This window comes from Manis javanica, chromosome 4, assembly GCF_040802235.1.
Source record: "Manis javanica isolate MJ-LG chromosome 4, MJ_LKY, whole genome shotgun sequence".
Classification (NCBI taxonomy): Eukaryota; Metazoa; Chordata; class Mammalia; order Pholidota; family Manidae; genus Manis; species Manis javanica.
Genome location: NC_133159.1, coordinates 101,780,629 through 101,806,839, shown reverse-complemented (window position 1 = coordinate 101,806,839; position 26,211 = coordinate 101,780,629). Strand labels below are relative to the sequence as shown.

General features: G+C 40.5%; 1 protein-coding gene across 5 annotated transcripts in view; it reads left to right on the top strand.

Annotated features, from left to right (window-relative positions):
- The first annotated feature begins 11,766 nt into the window (after positions 1-11,766).
- The window catches only part of VTCN1 (V-set domain containing T cell activation inhibitor 1), a 111,139-nt gene continuing 96,694 nt past the window's right edge, over positions 11,767-26,211 (top strand). Inside the window, exons 1-3 of one of the 5 annotated variants that reach the window (XR_012130297.1) lie at positions 11,767-12,026; positions 12,177-12,297; positions 15,557-17,926. The gene's annotated coding sequence lies outside the window, so the exon portion shown is untranslated. Of the gene's footprint in view, positions 12,298-15,556; positions 17,945-26,211 lie in introns of those variants that run through there. The other 4 variants (XR_012130299.1, XR_012130298.1, XR_012130296.1 and 1 more) reach the window with 4 other exon arrangements.

Sequence of the window (26,211 nt, the reverse complement as noted above, 5' to 3'; positions counted from 1 at the left end):
TATCTTTCCAAACTGAACTGGTGATGTAAAGTGTATTTCAAAAGAGCCTGAGGTTTCTTTTTAACTGACATGTTGGTGGACTGTAAGTGGAAGTGAGCCTTGGATTCCCTCCCATCTGTGCACCCTTTGAACTATTATGGGCAAAAACTATGGTTGCCCAAGGCTTGCCCCATTCCAATCAATAGCATCCATTATCACTTAATAGACAGAATTCTAAAGAAACAGTTCAATATGCATAACATTTAACCTTTCTCAGGGTGACCCTGTACATTAGTTTTAAGTATCTCATACAAGGACATATTCCAAGTGTGTGTTAGTATAGTATTATCTTTAAATAAAATATAAAGACATTTTGTCTTAACAAACTACATTTCTGCCAATATTTTAATACAATTTCCTGAATTTCAGTACATGCCATACTTAATAGAGTAATAACTTCTAACTGGTTAATTTACCTCTCCTCTGCAGTCTTGCAATAGCACAGCTTACTACCACACCAGAGTACTGCTATGCCTGCTTTTTTTTATATTAAGGTATGATTGATATACACTCTTAGGTTTTACATGAAAAAACAATGTGGCTACTACATTTACCCATATTATCAAGTCCCCACCCATACCCCAATGCAGTCACTGTCCATCAGTGCAGCAAGTTACCAGAGATCCACTATGTGCCTACTCTGTGCTACACTGTCCTTCCCGTGATCTCCCACATGATGTGTACTAAACAAAATACCCCTCAATTCCCTTCTCCCTCCCTCCCCACCCACCCTCCCACACCCCTCCCCTTTGGTAACCACTAGTTCATTCTTGGAGTCTCTGAGTCCACTGCTATTTTGTTCCTTCAGTTTTGCTTCATTGTTATACTCCACAAATGAGGGAAATCATTTGGCATTTGTCTTTCTCTGCCTGGGTTATTTCACTGAGCATAATGTCCTTCAGCTCCATCCATGTTGTTGCAATGGCCGAATAGTATTCCACTGTATATATGTACCACATCTTCTTTATCCATTCATCTACTGATGGACACTTAGGTTGCTTCCATATCTTGGCTATTGTAAAAAGTGCTGTGATAAACACAGGGGTGCAAATGTCTTTTTGAATCTGAGAAGTTGTATTCTTTCAGTAAATTCCAAGGAGTGGGATTCCTGGGTTAAATAGTATTTCTATTTTGAGTTTTTTGAGGAACTTCCATATTGCTTTCCACGATGACTGAACTAGCTTACATTCCCACCAACAGTGTAGGAGGGTTTCCCTTTCTCCGCATCCTCGCCAGCATATGTTGTTCTAGTCTTTTCAATATTGGCCATCCTTACTGGTGTGAGGTGATATCTCATTGTGCTTTTAATTTGCATTTCCCTGATGATTAGTGATGTGGAGCATCTTTCCATGTGTCTGTTGGCCATCTGAATTTCTTTTTTGTAGAACTGTCTCTTCATATCCTCTGCCCATTTGTTAATCAGGTTATTTGCTTTTTGGGTGTTGAGATGTGCAGTCCTTTGTATATTTTGGAAGTTAACCCCTTGTCGGATATGTCATTTACAAATATATTCTCCCATATTGCAGGATGCCTTTCTGTTCTGTTGATGATGCCCTTTGCTGTACAAAAACTTTTTAGTTTGATATAGTCCCATGTGTTCATTTTTGCTTTTGTTTCCCTTTCTTGAGGAGATGTGTTCAGGAAGAAGTTGCTCATGCTTATATTCAGGAGATGTTTGCCTATGCTGCCTTCTAAGAGTTTTATGGTTTTATGACTTACATTCAAGTCTTTAATCCATTTTGAGTTTACTTTTGTGTATGGGGTTAAAAAATAATCCAGTTTCATTCCTTTGCATGTAGCTGTCCAGTTTTGCCAACACCAGCTGTTGAAGAGGCTGTCATTTCCCCATTGTATATCCATGGCTCCTTTATCATATATTAATTGACCATATATGGTTGGGTTTATATCAGGGCTCTCTAGTCTGTTCCATTGGTCTATGGGTCTGTTCTTGTGCCAGTACCAACTTGCTTTGATTACTGTGGCTTTGTAGAAGAGCTTGAAATTGGGGAATGTAATTCCCCCTGCTTTATTCTTCCTTCTCAGGATTGCTTTGGCTAATCAAGGTCTTCTGTGTTTCCATATGAATTTTAGGATGATTTGCTCTAGTTTATTGAAAAATACTATTGGTATTTTGATAGAAATTGCATTGAATCTATAGATTGCTTTAGGCAGAATGGTCATTTTGACAATATTAATTCTTTCTATCCATGAGCATAGGATGTGTTCCCATTTATTGATATCTTCTTTAATTTCTCTTAAGAGTGTCTTGTAGTTTTAAGGGTATAGGTCTTTCACTTCCTTGGTTAGGATTATTCCTAAGTATTTTATTCTTTTTGATACAATTGTGAATGGAATTGTTTTCCTGATTTCTCTCTCTGCTAGTTCATTGTTAGTGTATAGGAATGCCACCAATTTCTGTGTATTAATTTTGTATCCTGCAACTTTGCTGAATTCAGATATTAGATCTAGTAGTTTTGGAGTGGATTCTTTAGGGATTTTTATGTACAATATCATGTCATCTGCAAACAGTGACAGTTTAACTTCTTCCTTGCCAATCTGGATGCTTTTATTTCTTTGTTTTGTCTAATTGCCATGGCTAGGCCCTCCAGTACTATGTTGTATAAAAGTGGGGAGAGTGGGCATCCTTGACTTGTTCCCGATCTTAAAGAAAAAGCTTTCAGCTTCTCACTATTCAGTATAATGTTAGCTGTGGGTTGATCATATATGGCCTTTATTATGTTGAGGTTTCCCCTCTATGCCCATTTTTTGAGAGTTTTTATCATGAATGGATGTTGAATTTTCTCAAATGGGTTTTCAGCATCTATGGAGATGATCATGTGGTTTTTGTCCTTCTTTTTGTTGATGTGGTGGATGATGTTGATGGACTTTCGAATGTTGTGCCATCCTTGCATCCCTGGAATGAATCCTACTTGATTATGATGAATGATCTTTTTGATGTATTTTTGAATTCAGTTAGCCAATATTTTGTTGAGTATTTTTGTATCCATGTTTATCAGGGATACTTGTCTGTAATTTTCTATTTTTGTGGTGTGTTTGCCTGGTTTTGGTATTAGAGTGATGCTGGCCTCATAAAATGAGTTTGGACATATTCCCTCCTCTTCTATTTTTTGAAAAACTTTAAGGAGAATGGGTATTAGGTCTTCACTAAATGTTTGATAAAATTTAGTAGTGAAGCCATCTGGTCCAGGGGTTTTGTTCTTAGGTAGATTTTTAATTACCAGTTCAATTTCATCACTGGTAATTGGTCTGTTCAGATTTTCTGTTTCTTCCTTAGTCAGCCTTGGAAGGTTGTATTTTTCTAGAAATTGTCCATTTCTTCTAGGTTATCCAGTTTGTTAGCATATAATTTTTCATAGTATTCTCTATTAAATCTTTGTATTTCTGTGGTGTCTGTAGTGATTTTTCCTTTCTCATCTCTGATTCTGTTTATGTGTGTAGACTCTCTTTTTTTCTTGATAATTCTGGCTAGGGGTTTATCTATTTGTTTATTTTCTCAAAGAACCAGCTCTTGCTTTCATTGATTCTTTCTATTGTTTTATTCCTCTCAATTTTATTTATTTCTGCTCTAATCTTTATTATGTCCCTCTTTCTATTGACTTTGGGCCTCATTTGTTCTTCTTTTTCTAGTTTCATTAATTGTGAGTTTAGACTGCTTATATTAGATTGCTCTTCTTTCCTGAGTTAGGCCTGTATTACAATATACTTTCCTCTTAGCAGGGCCTTGGCTGCATCCCACAGATTTTGTGGTGTTGAATTATTATTGTCATTTGTCTCCATATATTGCTTGATCTCTGTTTTTATTTGGTCATTGATCCCTTGGTTATTTAGAAGCATGTTGTGAAACCTTCATGTGTTTGTGGGCTTTTTCATTTTCTTTGTGTAATTTATTTCTAGTTTCATACCTTTGTGGTCTGAGAAACTGGTTGGTACAATTTCAATCTTTTTGAATTTACTGAGGCTTTTTTTGTGGCCTAGCATATGATCTATTGTTGAAAATGTTCCATGTGCACTTGAGACGAATGTGTATTCTGCTGCTTTTGTGTGTAGAGTTCTGTAGATGTCTGTTAGGTACATCTGTTCTAATGTGTGGTTCAGTACCTTGGTCTCCTAACTTATTTTCTGTCTGGTTGATCTGTCCTTCAGAGTGAGTGGAGTGTTGAGGTCTCCTAGAATGAATGCACTGCATTCTATTTCACCTTTTACTTCTGTTAGTATTTGTTTCACATATGCAGGTGCTCCTGTGTTGGGAGCATAGATATTTATAATGGTTATATCTTCTTGTTGGATTGACCCCTTTATCCTTATGTAATGTCCTTCTTTGTCTCTTATGACTTTCTTTGTTTTGAAGTCTATTTTGTCTGATACAAGTACTGCAACTCCTTTTTTCTCTCTATTAGTTGCATGAAATATCTCTTTCCATCCCTTCACTTTCAGTCTGTGTATGTCTCTCAGTTTAAAGTTAGTCTCTTGTAGGCAGCATAGATGGTTCTTACTTTTTATTCATTCAGTGACTCTATGTCTTTTGATTGGTGCATTCAGTCCATTTACATTTAGGGTGATTATCAAAAGGTATGTACTTATTGGGATTACAGACTTAGATTCATGGTTACCAAAGGTTCAAGGTTAACTTCCTTACTATCTAAGAGTCTAACATAACTCACTTAATATGCTATTACAAACACAACCTAAAGGTTCTTCCCCCCCCCCTTTTTCTTCCTCCTCCATTCTTTCTATATTAGGTATCATATCCTGTACTGTTTGTTTATCCCTTGATTGATTTTGGGGATAGTTAATTTAATTTTGCATTTGTTTAATAATTAGCTGTTCTACTTTCTTTACTGTGGTTTTATTACCTCTGGTGACAGCTATTAAACCTTAGGAACACTTCCGTCTATAGCAGTCCCTCCAAAATAGACTGCAGAGATGGTTTTTGGGAGATAAATTCTCTCAACTTTTGCTGATCTGGAAATTGTTTAATCCCTCCTTCTTATTTAAATGATAATCTTGCCAGATAAAGTATTCTTGGTTCCAGGCCCTTCCGCTTCATTGCATTAAATACATCATGCCACTCCCTTCTGGCCTGTAAGGTTTCTGCTGAGAAGTCTGATGTTAGCCTGATGGGCTTTCCTTTGTGTGTGATCTTATTTCTCTCTCTGTGGCTGCTTTTAATAGTCTGTCCTTATCCTTTATCTTTGCAACTTTAATTGTTATATGTCTTGGTGTTGTCTTCCTTGGGTCCCTTGTGTTGGGAGATCTGTTAACCTCCATGGCCTGAGAGACTATCTCCTTCCTAGTTTGGGGAAGTTTTTAACAATTACCTCCTCAAAGACACTTTCTATCCCTTTCTCTCTCTTTCTTCTTCTTCTACTGGTACCCTTATAATGCAAATATTGTTCCATTTGGTTTGGTCACACAGTTCTCTCAACATTCTTTCATTCTTAAAGATCCTTTTTTTCTCCCAGTTCCTCAGCTTCTTTGTATTCCTCTTCTCTAGCTTCTATTTCATTTAGCATTTCCTCCACCATATCCAATCTGCTTTTAATACCCTCCATTTTGTTCTTCAATGATTGGATCTCCAACCGGAATTCATTCCTGAATTCTTGAATATCTTTCCGTACCTCCATGAGCATGTTAATGATTTTTATTTTGAACTCCCTTTCAGGATGAGTCATGAGATCCTTGTCATCTTTCTCAGGGGGTTTATTAATTTTACTCTGTACCAGGTTCCTTTGGCATTTCATATTTGTATATGGCGCCCTCTAGTGTCCAGAAGCTCTACTCTCTGGAGCTGCTTAGTCCCTGAAACAATGTTGGGGGTTGCAGGGGAGTGGTATTGGTGCCTGGGTGAGGAAAGAGCTGTTTCCTGCTTCCCAGCTGGTATGCCCGTCTCACTGCCTGAACCAGTGGGCCAACCACACAGGTATAACCCTCTATGCTTTGTGTTTGTAGTTGCTGTAGATAGATCTTCACTCTGGCTGGCCTAATGCCAGGGCAGGGTTTGCCGGTTTGCAAGTCAGTTATGGCTGGCCGGGAGAAAGGCGCTGTAGGCTGTGTATCATGGAGGGATTCCTTGGAGCTGTGCAGCCAGCCAGGTAGCTGGAGCACCTGAAGATCATGAAAGCTCCCAACCTGCTGGGCAGAGTACACCCAGACAATTTTGCCTACCTGTCCTTTCTCCCGAGCAGTAAGCCCTGTGCAATCCTTGCCCCTTTAGCAGCCCTCTTGCTAAGGGCTTCCTTATTAGGAAGTCTCTCAAACTGCCCACCTTTCTTTTGTCCCAGAGCAGCCAGATATGGATCCCTGGTTTCCACAAGCAGCTGTAATCTCAGTCTCTCCAGGAATTCTGCCTGTCTTAAGCTTTCCAATCCCCTAGTTACAAGAGTATCATGAAAGACCTTGAAATTTGGGTTTGTGCTCCCAGAGCACATCTCTGTTGTTAGTATTCAGCAGTCCCAGGTCTCCACCCCCTCCCTGCTCTATTTCTCTTCCTCCATCTGGTGAGCTGGGGTGGGGGAAGGGCTTGGATCCTGCCGGGCCACAGCTTTGGTACGTTACCCTGTTCCGTGAGGTCTGCTCTTTTCTCCAGGTGGATGCAGTCTGGCACAGTCCTCTTTCCTGTTGTTCTTTCAGGATCAGTTGTATTAATTATATTTTTGTATTATATGCATTTTTAGGAGGAAGCCTCTGTCTCTCCTCTCATGCCACCATCTTTAATCCTCACTTCGCCTTGCCTGCCTTTAATGACATTGAATCAACTACTTAAGATCCCCCCCTGGAGAGAAGTTCTAATTTAAATATCCTGGTAATCAAGAAGGGCATATTTACATTTAATTTGGAGAGTTCTTCCCAACCTCTAAGACTAAGCAGTTCTTGACTACTTCCTTGGAGGTGTTTGGAAATGTGTAGAGGTACTTTTCCTTGTCACGGTGACTGGGAGGTGCTATTGGCACCAGTCACACCTCATCTCTTAAAGTCATTCACCAGGCAGTTTCAGGTCTACACACATTTTTGTATCCATTTCCTCATCCTGCAATGTTCTGCCCTATCCCTGTCCGATTGTGTGTTATTATTTTTATTATTATGGTAATATACACATAACATAAAACTTACCATGTTAACCATTTTAGTGTACAATTCAGCGACATCATTGACTAATTGTGCAAACATTATCATTACCTACTTCCAGAACATTTTCACCATCCAAAAGGAAACTCTGTACCCTTTAAGCAGTTACTCCCTATGTCCCTAACTGCCCCTCCTCCCCAGTCCCCTGGCAGCCACTAGTCTGCATTTTGTCTCTAAGGATTTGCTTACTCTAGATATTTCATATAGACAGACGCATGTAATCTGTGACCTTTGTGTCTGGTTTGATTCACTATAAATGCACTATAAAGTGGTAATTGCTGTTTTAATGTAATGTTTTCAAGAGTCATCCTAGTTGTAACATATGTCAGCTCATCATTTCATTCTATGGATAAATATTTGCCATGGTATGAATATGGCATATTTTGTTTATTCAGCTGTTGATGGACATTTGGGATTTTTCTACCCTCTGGCCCTTGTGAATAGTGCTACTATGAGTATTTGTATGCAAGTTTTTGTTTGCACCTGTTTTCAGTTTTAGGGTGTATATACCCAGGAGTGAATCGAATGGTACCTTTTGTTTCACTTATTGAGGGACCACCAATCAACTGAGAATATTTTAAGAAATCCTCTCTGAAGTCTTTCTTGACCTGTCTTTTCCCCTTCTACCCAAGTTATCTGTCCTTCTATGTATCACCACTGTTTCCAATGTATATATCTCTCATGGCACCTGAACTTGAGTTTAATAACCTTGTAATATCTGCCTCCTGTTAGTAGATTGTAAACTCTTTGAGGGCACAATCCAGGACTTATTTTTCTTTGTATTGTTTATTTACTCTAGCTCCATTTATCTTTGTAAATTATAAGCTCTCAATAAATCTTTGTTGGGAAAATGACTGTTCTGGGTGCAGAAAAGACTTAGCTTCAAACAGGATGACTTTTCATTTGGGGAACAAGAACTTCAGATGCTATAAAGTGGTAATTGCTGTTTTTAACTTAATTGCTAGGGCTGTGCTGGCACACCCAAGTTGCTATTATACTCATTTAGGCAAAGAAAGAGGGCGTGTATGTGTGGAGAAGAGGAAGCTGTAATTTTTTATGTTTTGGTTTTTGATAGTAATCTACATTTGCAGCATCTTTCTACCAGCCAGGGATCTCAACCAATGTGGGAGGACGTCTGAGATCTTCATCTTTGCGCAAGCTTGAATTGCTGGTCTCCTCCACTGCTATGTTGATATGTAAAAATGTTGCATTTTAAAAGCCATAGTTCTGCCTAGAGATACTAGAATTTCTGGCAATGTTGCAGAATCACAAGGGTTTTAAACTAAATTTCTTTCAAAGTAGTTTTACTTAGGGGTCATAGGACAGAATGTTGAATTAACACAAAGAATTCCTAATGGAGTGAAAACAAATGGGAGGTGGCTTCTCATGTGCGCTTCCTGTAATTGGAACCATGGATTAGAGGTGCTGCATGAGGCTCTCTGGTAGAATGCTCTTTGTCTCTGAGTCAGCATACAAAATTAAGTGCTGAAAAAGGACTGATTTCCCAAGTGCAAAAACACTGAGGATCAGACAGAAGAGTAAAAAGCATGGCTTCTCCTTACTAAAAGCTTATAATCTACCTGGGGAGGTAAAATTATTACTGTTAGGGTCCAGGCTTCCGAGGCTTCCCCAGAGAACAAACTACACAGGCATAGAGATGTAAATTCAAGCAAAGTCTTTATTCAGCTAGCTAGCTGAGGTCCAAGTCAGCCCGATGCAGCGGGTCTCAACAAGGACCCCGAGCACTCAAAGCCAAGGGTTTATATAGCATTTTCAAAACACTTAACTCATAGTAATTTTCCACAGCTGCACATTATTCTTGCAAGACATACATCCTGGGGTTAGGCAGGAGCAAGATAAGACCACTCCTCAATTGTCAGGGAGGTTCTGCACGATAAGCTTGGTATGTAGGATTAGCTGACCAAGGTTAGCTGACTAAAGGCCACAGCTGCCCACCATCTGGTGTTCATGATTAGCTTGTTTTTCAAGGCCTTACCCAGTTCCAGTTTTTCTTTCTAAGTCACATACTCAGAAAATGGCTTCTAGGCCTTTAAGATGGCTATGCTTATGCTAACCTATTTCTATTCTTACAATTACCAATTTAGATAATATGTGAGAGCTTAAGGAGTAATATAAACAATTGGCAGTATTAGGTGAGGCAAGGAAGAGATGCTCCTCAAACAGTCCATGAAATGTGGAAAAGTGCTTAAGACAGGCAGAGAGGAGCAGGATATTCAGATAAGGGAATATGGGGATACACAAATTGCATGGGTAAATTGGGAATCAGATTGAAAAAAGCATTAAAAAGAAAACTAAATTTAGACTTTATAGGGATTGAGAAGCTTTGTGGGCTTTTGAGCAGGAGAATGACACATTGAAAGTTATATTTATGGAAAAGTAATCTAACAAGGTTTTATAGACTGGCTTAAAGGGAGAAAATAGTGGAAAAGAGAAATAAGTTAAGACTGGGTAAAATTGCAATATTTCCATAATATCTCTCTCCTGGCCTTAGTGCATCTGCATATCAATAGGTTTTTCCAAGAAGTGGAGAGAAGTAGTCCATCTCCATATTAGTAGGTAATGACAAGGGCAGGGCAAACAAGAGCATATCTGGACTGGAGAGGTTGGGGGAGTTCTCTTCTGCAGCCAGCTTGTGAGAGACACAGGAGAGCAAAAGTGGATGACTGCTTGTAAGCAATAAATGGGCTTCTCCCACTTTATTTTTCCCTTTGACTGATTTCAGCTTCAAATGTAATTTATCCCAGGCTGGGAACTTATTTTCTGTTTGGAATTACAGAGACTTTGAAATAGTCTAGCCAAGAACTGAAAGAGTGAACTGGAGTGGTGGCATTGAGGGTGAAAAGAAGGGTAAGAGTACGGGGTAGATTCATAAATAACTTTACATTTTTTTTAGTTTCAGACAGATATTAGAAAGTGTTGGGTTTTTATGTTTAATTAATCTCTTCATATTTCATATTTTCCAGACACTGGTTTGTTGGAAATTAGGACCTCCTTAGCTGATGAAAAGGGTCAGAATATGCCACCCCAAGTTATGCCACTGTGGCTTTAGGGTTATTCTGAGATGAAGGCAATTGCAAAATAGCAGACACAGTAGGAAATCTCTGCCCTCCCCTATTGCCAGAAAAGCAGGGCATGCATTTTCCTTCTTAAAGTTAGTATAAATTTCCATTTATAAAGGTGTCTCACTCCTCTCCAACACTCTTATCACTAAAGACAGCACCACTAATTTGAGTCTGCATAACAAATTACTGAACAACCTTTATATACCATACATTTCCTGTCACCTTCCCACAATTTACTGCCCCTAGGAGCCCAAACCACCTCCATCTTCCCTTTGTCTGGTCACTTCTCTATGATTTACCACCCGTTGGTAAAGTGGCATATAAGCTCCTGGCTCTAACTCCTCCCTCTCTGAGTTCTCACTTCTTTTTTGCAAGACCCCCACCTGCATGCAAAATAAACCTTTCTCTTGTTAATTTGTCTTTTGTCTGTTTAATTTGCAGGTTCAGGAACTGAACCTAAGAGAGAAAGTTTTCCTCCCACTGAGAACAACTGACCAATACTCAATCATGTGACCATTTTCATTTATAATCTTGATTCCAAATCTCAAATGGGTCCTAAGTGCGCCTGGCAATCTGAATTCATTTCTCTAATAAGTCCACTTGAGTGCGAGCTCTGTGTGGGCAGGGGTTTCTGTTCTGTTCACTGGTTTATTCCTAAAAGCCAATAATAGTGCCTGGCATACAGCATGTGCACTGAATGTAATGGACAAGTATTGTATACATTCTCCTCTTTCCAAAAACCTCAAGCCCTTTGACTGCATTTGACTTTCAGCTGTTGGCCCTCCTACTTATTTCACTGAGAAAATACAATTATTCTGAGGCGGATATCCACATACTCCCACAATCCCCCCCACTTGCAACCTTACCCATATTTTCTCCTGCCAATTTACCACAAAGAACAACTTGTCCCAGCTCCCTCCTAAGGCTGACTCTTCCAACTGTACACTGCATCCCATCTCAGCCTGCCTATTCAAGTCTTTGCTCCTGCAGTTGACTCCTCTCTCATGAATCATCAGTTTTTCCTATTGTAGGTAAAACTGTAATATTTCCAGAATATCTCACCTGGCTTTAGTGCATCTGCATATCAACAGATGTTCAGGGGTGGAGAGAAGTATGGCTTTGGTTCATTTGCATATCAATAAGCATTCCTCAGGGGTGGAGACAAGTTCTTCTCCATATCAATGGGAAATTACCTGGGCAACAGGGAAGGCTTATCTGTACCTGAAAGGTTAAGGGGAAGTCCTGGTTTGCTTCTGCTACAGTAGGAGAAAGAGATGGTGCCCAGACTGTAGTTTGTAAGCAATAAACGGGTTTTAAACTTTATTTCTCCCTTTGACTGTCTTCAGGTTTAGAGGTACTTTGCCCCCAGGATTTCCTCTCCCCAGACTTAGACCTATCATCTGGATAATTCCCATCAGCATACAGATTGGTTTAGGAGAAAACCTGAGGCAAAAGAGCAAAGAAGTCCTTTGGCTTGTGCCTGTGTGCTGGTGTAGGATCTGAAAAATCAAAAGTTAGCATAAGTGCATAAGTACAGCCATCTTAAAGGCTTAAACACCACCCTCTAACCTAGAAGAAGGAAAATTATTAGAATCTTGAAAAACAAGTTAGTCAGCCAGTGTTAAATGTAGTGACCTTCAGTTAGCTAACCTCAAATCAGTTAATCATGAACACCAGGTGGTGGGCAGCTGCGGACTTCAGACAGCTAACTTTGGCCGGATAGTCATGCATACCAAGCTTATCTTGCTGAAACACTGTGTAAGAAAATACTGTCTTTTTGAAAATGCTATGCTATAAAAACCTCTGGCTTTAGCTGCTCAGGGTCCTTGTTGAGACCTGCTGCATCGGGCTAACTTGGACCCCAGCTAGCTGGTTCCTGAATAAATTCCTCTTGCTTACTGCATCAAGAGACGCCTTTCGTGAGTGATTTGGGGCGGCATCCTCCTCTGGGAGAATCCAACATTTGGGGGCTCGTCTGGGATCATGCGCTCACCCCGCTTCACTCCCGAAGTCGCTCTTGGAGAAAGAGGTAAGATTAGTGGTGCCTTGGTTTGTCTGTGTTCTGTTTTCTGTTTTTCAGTGAGACCGGTCAGAATTCTGAAAGGGGGTACCCACTGTCTGGCAGCTGTCCCGATCCCGTAAAGGGGTCGAGACTGCGGTCGGTAGACGTACTAGGAGCACTGCAGGCTGCTACCCTGGGGGACGCCTCAGGGAGGTTGGGAGGCCAGGGACGCCTGGTAGCCTCCCGTCTGTTTTTCCGGCAAGGTGAATCTGATGAGATAGGGTTGATTTTCAGGCGCCAGGAATATCAACCCTCTGATTCCTTTCGGTTTCTGTTTAAGAATCTGAGAAAAAACAAAAAGCGGCCACTGTGTGTCTAATCTGTGTGTGTCTCTGTTTTTTGTGTCTTTCACGTGCCTAATAATTGTTATACTGACAATGGGACAGACTCCGACAACCCCCTAAGTGTGTAAATGAATATATCTTTCTACCTCCAGATGGCATTAATGAAATTGATTTAAAGACAAGCGCTTGTGAAAATTGAGTGTTCTAAAACTTCCAGAAAACCTGATAAAAAAAGTGTTAAGCATTAATGCTAATTTGAGTTTGCCTAAGGCGGGCATGTCTTGGTAGTTGTCGGCTGCCTGAGTTTACCTAGAGTCATTTGAGTCATGTTATCTGCTAAATCTTTTAAGAATAGAATGCTTAGAAGCTTGGCTTTGTCTAGTGTTCAGTGGGGGTCTTGTGAGTAGGCTAGCGTAGTTGTTGCAGGTAGGTGAGCTGGATAAGTGTGGCAAGTGAACACCTTTTTAATTGTGTGTTGCAGTGTGTATGCCTACCTGCAGCCTGAGAATCTTTGTAGTAACTTAAAGCCTTAGAGTTTTGTTAAGTTGAGAAGATGTGCTCTGTGTTTGCTGGGAGATTGTGCTGTGAAGCTCATGGTTGCAGAAATTGTAGAATGTGTTCATAAGTTTGTCAGTCTAGGGAATGTTGGTTTGACAGTTTGCAGTGTCCTGCTTCTCAGTGTTCACTGGAAGTTGAAGTTTCTAATGGTTTTGAGTTCTGGTTAGAACTGCTTAAGGTGATGGAGAGGGCATTTCTCTATGCTGGAAGATGTATGTTTTAATAAGAAAAAGTATAAAGAATGAAAATTCTTCTGCATGCTAAAGAATGTGTTTTGTGATAAAAGAAAGTAACTTTGTTCTAAAGTACAGCTATTTATTTAAAGAGAGAAAACAGCTTGGTGCCTTTTGTTGTGGAAGATCCGCTCAGCCTGTTGCTTTGGGGGGAGGGTCAGGATGTTTAGAGATAAGGTGAGATAAACCCAGTCAAGCCGCAGGCAAGCCCAGGCATAATTCTCACCGGCTTATGTGCTTGGGACCATGGGGCAAATGAAGAATAAACTACTATATTCTTACAGATATAGTCCTGCCTAGTGAAATTAAAGCAAGTAAGTCTTGATATCAAGTGCACAGCAAAATTAGAATCTCGTTTCCAGTTAAACAGTTTTCTTTAACTGTTAGTCTGCACTTAATGTTGAAAGATCAAAGCAGTTTCTCATGCTTAAAGTCTCAGTGAGTTGCCATGAAACCGTAATATTAAAAGGACTAAAAGCTAAAGTTTGTTAACAACTGTATAACCTTTATTTGCCTTTGAAATATTTTGTTATTGAAAATGATTGCATGGCCTGAAAAATTGAATTCCTAAGCAGAATAGTAACAAAGCTTTTTTTCAGCTGATTAAATGCACTTAGTTAACAAACCAAAATTTATTCTTAAAAATTAAACTGTAGAATCTGGACAAAATTATGCTTCTCCCAGAAAAACAGGTTTCACTGTAAAAGTTTAGATAGACAAACATGTGACCACTTTTGAGAAAAGTTGTAATAGATTTTTTGACAACCACCAGGTCTTCTTGTTTAATTTATATGCTGTATGTTCTAAAAAAACATGGGGGACTCTCCATATTTTTTAATGCAAATGATCTTAGAGCTTTTAATAGAATTTGCACAGCAGCTTATATCTACTATTAAAGAGTAAAACATTCTTGAAGCTTTCAGGGAAGACCTGTAGACTTAAGCACTTCCTCTGCTTTTTTGTATCTGGTCTTAGACACTTATGCTGAGTTATGTTCTTATTATTTTCACTGTTTGTAAGCTATTGATTGTAAGCCAAAGGTCATCATTTCTCAGTCCCTAAATGAAGAAGTAAAATGCCTGATCTCTTTCATCTCAAAGCATACTTCTGGTCATATCTGAATATCTGTGTGAAAGAAAGAGACATTTAAATTTGAGATTCTGCTTAAACTTTTAAGTTGAATTTGACTATAGCCATATTCATTCTTTGTATGTATCTCTAACAGGTCTTTTGTATGCCTGGTGATATTATACTCTGCCTTGAGTTTAGACAGTTCTTTCAGCTAAATGTGAATTCTTATTGTAGCTTTTTTTCCCTTCCTGAAGATGAAAGCAGAAGAATCTACCATCTGCTACCATTCTCTCCATTCTCTCAAGAATGCTTGGTGACCTAGAATTATTTTGACTTTCTGTATATTGTCTTTAAAAATTGACAGCAGCAGTCTCCCCTGCTGCCTCACCTTTTTAAGATGTCTCGTTTACTGTGCTGAGTATATAGACAATAAATGTGTAATGATAGTTCTAAAAAAATTAAATGCAAAAAGGTGCTTTTACCTCTAGTTAACTCTGATATTTTCCAGAGGGCCCTTGGAACATGTCAGAAGAACTTTTTCTCATTAGAGAAAGTATTTGACTAATTTGGCTTATTTATCTGATATATATATATATCAGATAAAACAGGTTTCACTGTAAAAGTTTAGATAGACAAACATGTGACCACTTTTGAGAAAAGTTGTAATAGATTTTTGAAAATATTTCAAAGGCAAATATATATATATATTTACCAGGAAAGCACTGTCAAAGAGAATGATGCTAAACTTTGTTACTGAATGTTTTGTATTACAGAAATATCTAAATTACCTTATGTCAACTGTTTTACAGTAAGCTCTCATCAGATCTTTAACCATTGTCATTTGTAAGTCTTTTGTCATTTATAGTATTATCCCTAAACTGGTAAAGAACTGGATTTCAGCAGAACAGGTATTAGTTACATAAGATTACATAAACTAAAGAAAATGATTTTGTGTCTTTTTGTTTCAAATGTTGCTGATAAAGTGTTTTAACCTTGTTCTCTTAAACTGACAACAGTTTAGTAAATGACTATCTTTATGAGCAGAATTGAAACATCTTTCTCTCTACTTGATCCCTCCAGAGTTTAAAAATTTTCAGTGGCTGTTTTTGTATTCCATGGCAGTATGTTTATTTGCACGAGTTCAATAAGAATCTGCTTTCCTTGTGAGAAGACTACTTAAGAACACTGGTTATACTACCAGGGCTTTGACTGGAATGTCATACCTGAGAGACATGTGTATAGACTCAGATGTGAACAACTTTAAGGAACTAAGATTGACTTTATAAAGCCAACAAAGCCCCTTGGAAGAACTGGCCTGGTACCTTGCTTACAGAGTTCCCAGCAGCCTTACCAGGTGAGTAAAGAAGGTCACTTCCTGGCAGGTGCAGAGACCTCGAGAAGAGAAGAATTCATCCAAATCTACAGGTACTGCAGGCAAAGCCTGATGGCAAGTCTAGCTTGGCTGTCTGACCTCAAGAAGCCTTTAAAAGTTCAATCTGAAATTCCTTACAAAAAGTTCCAGCAAAGCATATTTAAAAGAGACTGTGTAATCAATTGCTCGTCTTGCTGCACCGGTGCAAATAATCAAGCTGTTAATTATTTTCTTAACCTAGTTACTTCTGGTAAAAATGAGAGTGATTTTAGAGAGAAGTATTGTTTCAATAATGCAGCCTCCTTCCAGAATAAAAAAATCCAACTTCAGATGTTGCTACATAACCTAATAACACAATTTGTTTTATCTTGCCTAGAAGCCACAAAACTGCAAATAGTAATAGAAATGAAACCCAGAATAGAAGCGCCAGCCTTCTGAGGCCCTCTCAACTGACCAGTGATGGAGACCTAGCTGCACCCTTTACTGCACCCCCTTCTCAGCACGAAGCAGCCAGAGCGGTCATCGCCCCTTTTTCCCTAGCAGCAGCTAGAGTCTCTGTCTGTAGAAGAAAGAATGAGACCATACCCATAGCCTTCCCCGGTAAAAACAGGTATTTAATCCCTCCTCCCGAAGGATGGTGGGCTTGTAACACTGGAGTGACCCCATGTGGCTCTACTTCTGCCTTCAACTCCTCCCGTGATTTCTGTATCATGGTTCAGCTGGTGCCCAGGTTGATGTATCATGATGATCTCTCATTCGTAGCTGAATTTGAACCTAGGCATAGATATAAGAGAGAGCCGGTCTCGCTGACCTTAGCTGTGTTGTTAGGGATAGGGGTCGCAGCCGGAGTGGGAACGGAGACAGCTGCTATTGTCCAAGGGAACCAACATTATGAAGGACTAAGGACAGCTATTGATGAAGACTTAAAGACCATAGAGCAATCCATTACAAAACTTGAAGAATCTCTGACTTCCCTCTCTGAGGTAGTCTTGCAGAATAGACGAGGGCTGGATCTGCTGTTCCTAAAAGAAGGAGGACTGTGTGCAGCTTTAAAAGAAGAATGCTGCTTTTATGCAGACCATTCCGGAATAGTAAGAGATTCAATGTCAAAGCTTAGGGAAAGGCTAGACCAGAGAAAGAAAGAACGGGAAGCCGGCCAAGGGCTATTTGAATCTTGGTTCACTAGATCCCCGTGGTTTACAACCCTGATATCCACTCTGGCTGGGCCCCTACTCATCCTTGTGTTGCTCCTCACTTTAAGACCCTGCATACTAAATCGGCTGATATCTTTTGTTAGAGACGGAGTGAGTGCTGTTCATGTGCTGATGTTGAAGCAACAATATCATTCACTCACCCCACAAGAAGACACAAACATTCCATGATTGGAATGCCCCTAAAGAGAAGTGGGGAAATGTAGGATCTGAAAAATCAAATGCTAGCATAAGTGCATAAGTACAGCCATCTTAAAGGCTTAAACACCACCCTCTAACCTAGAAGAAGGAAAATTATTAGAATCTTGAAAAACAAGTTAGTCAGCCAGTGTTAAATGTAGTGACCTTCAGTTAGCTAACCTCAAATCAGTTAATCATGAACACCAGGTGGTGGGCAGCTGCGGCCTTCAGACAGCTAACCTTGGTCGGATAGTCATGTATACCAAGCTTATCTTGCTGAAACACTGTGTAAGAAAATACTGTCTTTTTGAAAATGCTATGCTATAAAAACCTCTGGCTTTAGCTGCTCAGGGTCCTTGTTGAGACCTGCTGCGTCGGGCTAACTTGGACCCCAGCTAGCTGGTTCCTGAATAAATTCCTCTTGCTTATTGCATCAAGAGACACCTTTCGTGAGTGATTTGGGGCAGCGTCCTCCTCTGGGAGAATCCAACACTGACAACCTATATAAACTGTCCAACGGAGCTGTCTTTAGGTGGCCTGAAGGCACCCCAAGCACATGCTGAAGCTGACTACAGTTTCCCTAATGCATAATTTTATACCTACTAATTCATAAGTGCTCAATAAATATTCACTGAGGAGTGAATAATATCTCACATCTTAAGTTGTCCCTCTCTTGGTTATATATACCCCCAATTATCACCTTATTTCTCTGCATCCTTTTATAGCAAAATCCACAAGAGCATTCATTGTTTATATACTTGCTATCTTCACCTCCTATCCTTTTAGTCTCTCTTGATCCTACTCTAATTATACTTTCATCTCTGCCATTCTACTGAAGCTTTGAGGTCACTGATGACTTCCATTTTGCTAAATCCAATTTGCAGACCTCATCTTATCTGCCTTCTTATCTGATCAAGCAATCATTTGACCCAGGTAATCATGACTCCTTCCTTTTTCCTCACTGGCCTCTCCTTATTAGTCACATTTGCTGGCTTCCTAGCATTAATTTGGAATACTCCAGTTTCTGCCCTCAGACATGCCTTTTCTATCACATTGACTCCCGTGCTTTACATCCTATCTATATGCTAATGACTCTCAAATTTATATCCAGGCCCTGAATTCAAGATTCATGAATTCAATATGTCCTCTAGGATTTGAATAGATATTATTTCTCTCCCTCTCTTTCTTTTAGATTTCAGGTACATAGAAATGAATGAATCGGAACCTTTGATTGATGACATGGTTATTTTTTTATCAGTGTTAAACCTGATTTAAAATTTTCATTTATTTATTGTTTTGAATGATATAATAAATACCTATGAACCAATACAGAAAGCAGAACACTGAAATGATGTAAGTTACACTCTATGGTCTTTCCCTGTACTATACCCCCTACCCAGTTAACGCCTATTACTATTTCCATTACCATAATTGTCCAATACACCATTAACCTTCTGCTGGACTGATGCAATAGTCTTCTAACTAGTCTCCCTGCTTCTTCTTTTGTATCCCATCCCCACCCCAGCCAATTCTATTATTTTCATTGCATCCAGAGTAATTCTTCAATGTCAGCTCACATAAATTCTCTATTCATAATTTCCAATGGCTTACTATCTCATGCAGAATAAAATAAAAAATCCTTACTATGGATTACAAAGTCCTACTTGATCTAGCTTCCTGGGTCCTCATCTGCTACCATCCTCCTCACCATTCCTTTGGCCTGAAGTCTTTGAAGTTGCCATTACAACCACTTAGAATATTCTTTCCCAAAATATCTCCCATATTTTATTCAGATGGTTACTCATCAGCAAAGCCTCCTCAGCTAATTTCCTCATTAGGAACATCAATCCTCCTCTACTCTCAACTCCCTTATTCTCTGTATAATCCCCTTTAAACTTATTATATGCATATTTTTTATTGGCTGTCTTCTCCTAATAGTGTTAGGGTCTAAGACTCCGGGGTTTCCCAGAGAACAAGACACACGGACACGGAGATGAAAATCCAAGCAAAGTCTTTATTCAGCCAGCAAGCTGGGGTCGACAGCACCTCCCCTGACACGCAGGCCGAGTCCGAGCTGCCGACCCCGAAGCAACTTTGGGTATTGACTATATAGGATCTTCACAGCAGTTACATCAAAGCCTGCACAGTTCTACAACTAATAGGTTTAAAACACACTCTATATTGTAACCAATGGGAAACATTGTAACCTTTTTAGGGAACACGCCAGTTGCCTGCCCGCTTCAATTGTTATCTCTTGCTTACCCAAGCATGTCTATGTGACTTATCATGGGTTACATCCCCAGGCATTCCCAGGCTGTTGCCCACTTCTAGTTATCTAACTTAGGGTAGGCGCATTTCTCAGAAGCCTCGGGTAATTTACACAAGAAAAGACTGGGTGGCTCTCGCTCTAGGCAGTCAGGTTAAGTGTCATTAGTTCTTTTTCCTGACTTGATGCTCTCTGCACTCCGTTACATTTCCCCCCTTTTCTTGATCAGACTAAGGAATCTTCTGCAGCGGTGTCTAGGGCCTGATATTTTTGGTGAAGGACCAGGAGTTGGATGGTGTCAAACCTCCCCTGCACAAACTTAAGCAGCCTGTTTATTATACACGGGCCGATGGTAAGCAAAAACAGCAGGATGACTAGTGGCCCTGCAACGGCCGAGAGGAGGGTAGCAAACCATGGCTTGTGCTTGAACCAAGACTCAAACCAGCCTTCGCTGCTGCTGTTTTCATATTCTTTACGCCGCCTGTCAAGATCTTTTTTTAGTTTGGCTAAGGAATCTCTGACTGCACCTGTCTTATCTACATAGAAACAGCATTCTTCTTTTAGGGCTGCGCAAAGCTTACCTTCTTTCAAGAACAACAGGTCCAGGCCTCTTCGGTTCTGTAGGACCACCTCTGACAAGGAGGTGAGGGATTGCTCCAGGTCTGATATTGACTGTCGGAGCTGTTCTAGGTCCCTGTCGACTGCCAGCCTCAGGGCTGTGAGCCCTTTTTCCCGCGTCACATGGGCTGCGACCCTAGTGCTTGCCCCTGCTATCCCTAGGGAGAAGAGGGTTCTAATGGTCAGGGCGGTAACAACCTCCCTCTTGCTCCAGTGGGGGCTCAGCCTTTCTTCTCAATAAGAAAGGAGAGATTCATGAGAATGATACATTAGGCGAGGTAGAATAGCCACCAGCACACAAAACTCACTGTTAGCATTGAACACAGAGGTGGATAGGGCCGGAGTGAGGCCTGTCTTTGAGCAGAGCCACCAGCCCGAGGAGGGTATAATCCACTTTCCCTGCTCCCACGTAGTGTTATTATTGGAGGAGCATAACTGGCTCTGGGTCATCAGGACTGTGCCTACACACGTACCAACGACTGAGACTTGAGCGATTGTAAGTCCCCACGGTCTCCCATCCCAGTAAGTGGGATGGGAGTTGTTGATAGTGTAGGAGCCATTTATCCCGATTGCCTCATAGAAGGGGGGTGAACCTGGGTAGCATAGCCAACAGGGATCGGTGAGGGAGGAAGTGGTGTGGTTAAGAGTCTCTACTACTGCCTGCACCATTTCCCACATGGGATTATCTAACCCGGAGGGAGTGTGCTGGGCCCATAACCCAGAGGTCGATGGACCCGGTCCTCTCGTGGGCTCTGGAGCAAGCATTCTGGTCGGCATTTTCTCATCTTTTTTTTTTTTTTTTTTTTTTTTTTTTTGAGAGGGCATCTCTCATATTTATTGATCAAATGGTTGTTAACAACAATAAAATTCAGTATAGGGGGGTCAATGCTCAATGTACAATCATTAATCCATCTCAAGCCTAATTCTCGTCAGTCTCCAATCTTCTGAAGCATAACGAACAAGTTCTTACATGGTGAACGAATTCTTACAGAGTGAATAAATTCTTACATGGTGAACAGTACAAGAGCAGTCATCACAGAAACTTTCGGTTTTGATCATGCAATATGACCTATAAACCATCAGGTCAAATATGAATATTCATTTGATTTTTGTACTTGATTTATATGTTGATCCCACATTTCTCCTATTATTATTATTATTTTTATTTTTAATAAAATGCTGAAGTGGTAGGTAGATGCAAGATAAAGGTAGAAAACATAGTTTAGTGCTGTAAGAAGGCAAATGTAGATGATCAGATGATCAGGTGTGTGCCTATGGACTAAGTATTAATCCAGGCTAGACAAGGGCATCAAGACATCCACGGATGCAGAAGATTTCTCTCAAAGCAGGGGGGGTGAGGTTCTGAGCCTCACCTCTGTTGATCCCCAAATTCTCACCTGATGGCCCCCCTGCGACTGTGCCTGTCTTAGGTTGTTCCTCCCTTGAGGAATCTTACCCGTCTCTGGCTAACCAGTCATCTTCCGGGGCCATACAGGGAAATGTAAAGTTGGTAAGTGAGAGAGAAGCCATATTGTTTGCAAAGGTTAGCTTTTTACTTCTTTGCAGATTTATGCCCTGTGGCTTCTATGCCCAGCACTTGTCTCGAGGTATCTTTACCACCTGGAGGAATTATGATACTCGGTAAATTCGATATGAGGCACGAATTCTATTTAAAGTTTGTAATTAGGAAGGAAGAAGAAAAGCTATAGATGTAGCATATGAAGGAAACTTGGGAGGATTGATTATTTCTTTGACATATCTTCTTGTATAGTACCTTAAGTATGTATAGGTTTTAAACTACTAACTAATTTGCACACACATATTGACATAATAGGAATACGGTGACATAAACAAAGCAAATCTATAATTACCAGCCATCTCCAGTGAAGCCAAGAAAACCATTTAGGCACCCTAGGCATTTGTGAAAATTTATCTATGATATGATGGATATTTTCCAACTGTACTTGAACCATCAGACAAATTAAAGCAGCCCATTTCTGGGATCTGTTCACATCCCATATGTTCTTTTAACCATAGATAGTCTATAGTCATGAGATTTTGGGGTGCTACAACTTGCACCCCTCCCAACTCCTGGTTGAGTTCCAACAGTACAGATCCAGTCAAATTCGTTGTCTCACTGTATGCACATGCCAGCCTAGACATCTCCCTCCTCCTTCTTATGGCAAGTCCAGGAGATGGTGGGCTGGATGCAGCCACAACCGCAGCATCGTCCGGATCCCTGTGGAGGCTTTTTGATGATCATCCCCCGGCACGAGTCCTCCAGAGAGTGCTGATGCCGGAAGCTCCTCCTCATATCGTATCTTAGTTCATTTTCTGGGTATCCAAGCTAGGCCTTGATCTTCTGCGTAGAAACAAACAGACCCTTTGCCCACACTTTGACATGCCCTCTATACCACTGTGCAGAACTCATTGGAGGTCAGCACACAGTAACTGCTTTTTTTTTTTTTTTTTAATTAAGAGAAAGGAATATTATCAGAAAAGAGTACCTCCATAGCTGATCATCTGACACCCTTTAAGTGATCAACATTAAGGATATTTAAAGCATGCGTTGATCTTTGATTTACCAATAGTTTTATCCTGTTAAGGAGTAATCCCCCTTTTCTTTCTTTCTTTCTTTTTTTTTTTTTAAATTTTTAATCTACACTTACCTGAAGAATACTATGTTTACTATGCTCTCCCCTATATCAGGTCCCCCCTAACAACCCCATTACGGTTACTGTCCATCAGCTTAGCAAAATGTGGTAGAGTCACTACTTGTCCTCTCTGTGTTGTGCAGCCCACCCTCCCCTTTCTCCCTCCCCCCCATGCATGCTAATCTTAATACCCCCCTTCTTCTTCCCCCCCCTTATCCCTCCCTGCCCACCCATCCTCCCCAGTCCCTTTCCCTTTGGTACCTGTTAGTCCATTTTTGGGTTCTGTAATTCTGCTGCTGCTTTGTTCCTTCAGTTTTTCCTTTGTTCCTATACTCCTCAGATGAGTGAAATCATTTGGTATTTCTCTTTCTCCGCTTGGCTTATTTCACTGAGCATAATACTCTCCAGCTCCATCCATGTTGCTGCAAATGGTTGGATTTTTCCACTTCTTATGGCTGAGTAGTATTCCATTGTGTATATGTACCACATCTTCTTTATCCATTCATCTACAGATGGACATTTAGGTTGCTTCCAATTCTTGGCTATTGTAAATAGTGCTGCGATAAACATAGGAGTGCATCTGTCTTTCTCAAACTTGATTGCTGCGTTCTTAGGGTAAATTCCTAGGAGTGGAATTCCTGGGTCAAATGGTAGGTCTGTTTTGAGCATTTTGATGCACCTCCATACTGCTTTCCACAATGGTTGAACTAATTTACATTCCCACCAGCAGTGTAGGAGGGTTCCCCTTTCTCCACAGCCTCGCCAACATTTGTTGTTGTTTGTCTTTTGGATGGCAGCCATCCTTACTGGTGTGAGGTGATACCTCATTGTAGTTTTAATTTGCATTTCTCTGATAATTAGCGATGTGGAGCATCTTTTCATGTGTCTCTTGGCCATCTGTATTTCTTTTTTGGAGAACTGTCTGTTCAGTTCCTCTGCCCATTTTTTAATTGGGTTATTTGTTTTTTGTTTGTTGAGGCGTGTGAGCTCTTTATATATTCTGGACGTCAAGCCTTTATCAGATCTGTCATTTTCAAATATATTCTCCCATACTGTAGGGTTCCTTTTTGTTCTATTGATGGTGTCTTTCGCTGTACAGAAGCTTTTCAGCTTAATGTAGTCCCACTTGCTCATTTTTGCTGTTGTTTTCCTTGCCCGGGGAGATATGTTCAAGAAGAGATCACTCATGTTTATGTCTAAGAGGTTTTTGCCTATGTTTTTTTCCAAGAGTTTAATGGTTTCGTGACTTACATTCAGGTCTTTGATCCATTTTGAGTTTACCTTTGTATATGGGGTTAGACAATGGTCCAGTTTCATTCTCCTACATGTAGCTGTCCAGTTTTGCCAGCACCATCTGTTGAAGAGACTGTCATTTTGCCATTGTATGTCCATGGCTCCTTTATCAAATATTAATTGACCATATATGTTTGGGTTAATTTCTGGGGTCTCTAATCTGTTCCACTGGTCTGTGGCTCTGTTCTTGTGCCAGTACCAAATTGTCTTGATTACTATGGCTTTGTAGTAGAGCTTGAAGTTGGGGAGTGAGATCCCCCCTACTTTATTCTTCTTTTTCAGGATTGCTTTGGCTATTCGGGGTCTTTGGTGTTTCCATATGAATTTTTGAATTATTTGTTCCAATTCATTGAAGAATGTTGCTGGTAATTTGAGAGGGATTGCATCAAATTTGTATATTGCTTTCGGCAGGATGGCCATTTTGACGATATTAATTCTTCCTAGCCATGAGCATGGGATGAGTTTCCATTTATTAGTGTCCCCTTTAATTTCTCTTAAGAGTGACTTGTAGTTTTCAGAGTATAAGTCTTTCACTTCCTTGGTTAGGTTTATTCCTAGGTATTTTATTCTTTTTGATGCAATGGTGAATGGAATTGTTTTCCTGATTTCTCTTTCTATTGATTCGTTGTTAGTGTATAGGAAAGCTACAGATTTCTGTGTGTTGATTTTGTATCCTGCAACTTTGCTGTATTCCGATATCAGTTCTAGTAGTTTTGGAGTGGAGTCTTTAGGGTTTTTTATGTACAGTATCATATCATCTGCAAATAGTGACAGTTTAACTTCTTCTTTACCAATCTGGATTCCTTGTATTTCTTTGTTTTGTCTGATTGCCGTGGCTAGGACCTCCAGTACTATGTTAAATAACAGTGGGGAGAGTGGGCATCCCTGTCTGGTTCCCGATCTCAGTGGAAATGCTTTCAGCTTCTCGCTGTTCAGTATAATGCTGGCTGTGGGTTTATCATATATGGCCTTTATTATGTTGAGGTACTTGCCCTCTATTCCCATTTTGCTGAGAGTTTTTATCATGAATGGATGTTGAATTTTGTCAAATGCTTTTTCAGCATCTATGGAGATGATCATGTGGTTTTTGTCTTTCTTTTTGTTGATGTGGTGGATGATGTTGATGGATTTTCGAATTTCTCATCTTTTTTTGCTCAGGCCCTGGTCCTGGATTGAAGGTTTCTGGGTATTTATAACTGAGTTGGGACCTATGGCGGCGGTGGGAGTTGACATGGTTAATTTAATGATGAGGGTCGAGCCGGCATGCTCTCCATATTTATAATACACCATTCCCCATGCTAGTCCGTTTATCCAGCGCGATACCTCAGTGTTTTTGCTCGTCTCGGTGAATTGAACTCTTACCCAATCCTGGTCTGTTTTGTCACAAGCCTTGGTTTTGTAAAGGGTCATAGGCTGGTGACGAGGGATGCCCTTGTTGACATAAGTAAATTTGACAGAATCGATTTTTGTAACTGTCCATCTCCAATCCCCATCGTTTGAGGTTACACAGTCCCAGCTGGCACAAAAGAAGTCATGCCCCCCCCCCCCACAGTGCCTTCTTTTACCTGTTCCTGGGCAAGCATAAAACCCATGGGAGCGAGCTAAATGAATCAGTAAACGGGGTTGATCTGCCGAAAGCAGAAATACAGGTCAGGCCACCAGGTTCTGATTGGCGCACTGTGTTGTGTGGAGTTGATGACTTCTCCGTTGTCGCTATTAATCAGCATCCAGGTCAGGTTCCTTGGTTGATGGGGGTTGGTGCCTCTGATCTCCACAGATGTGGCTCTCGTGAAGATCTATACTAAGGAGCTTATTAGCAGGATCTCTTTCATCTTCAGCTTAAGTGTAGTTTTAGGGGATTGGCAGGATGCTGCTGCACCTTCCACTCTTCTTTTCGGTTCCTTGTATCGTTACGAGGTAGGATCTGAACGTGGGTGTGGTGCACCCATGGAGCGATACCATCAACTTTGAGAGCAGTGGGGGTTGTAAACAATACAATGTAAGGTCCTTTCCACCTGGGCTCAAGAGTCCTCACTTGGTGTCTTTTGACCCATACCATATCCCCTGGGACTATGCCATGTTCGGGCTCGGAATTTTCCCGCCCTCATAATATGCTCTGACCAGGGGCCAGATTTCCTGCT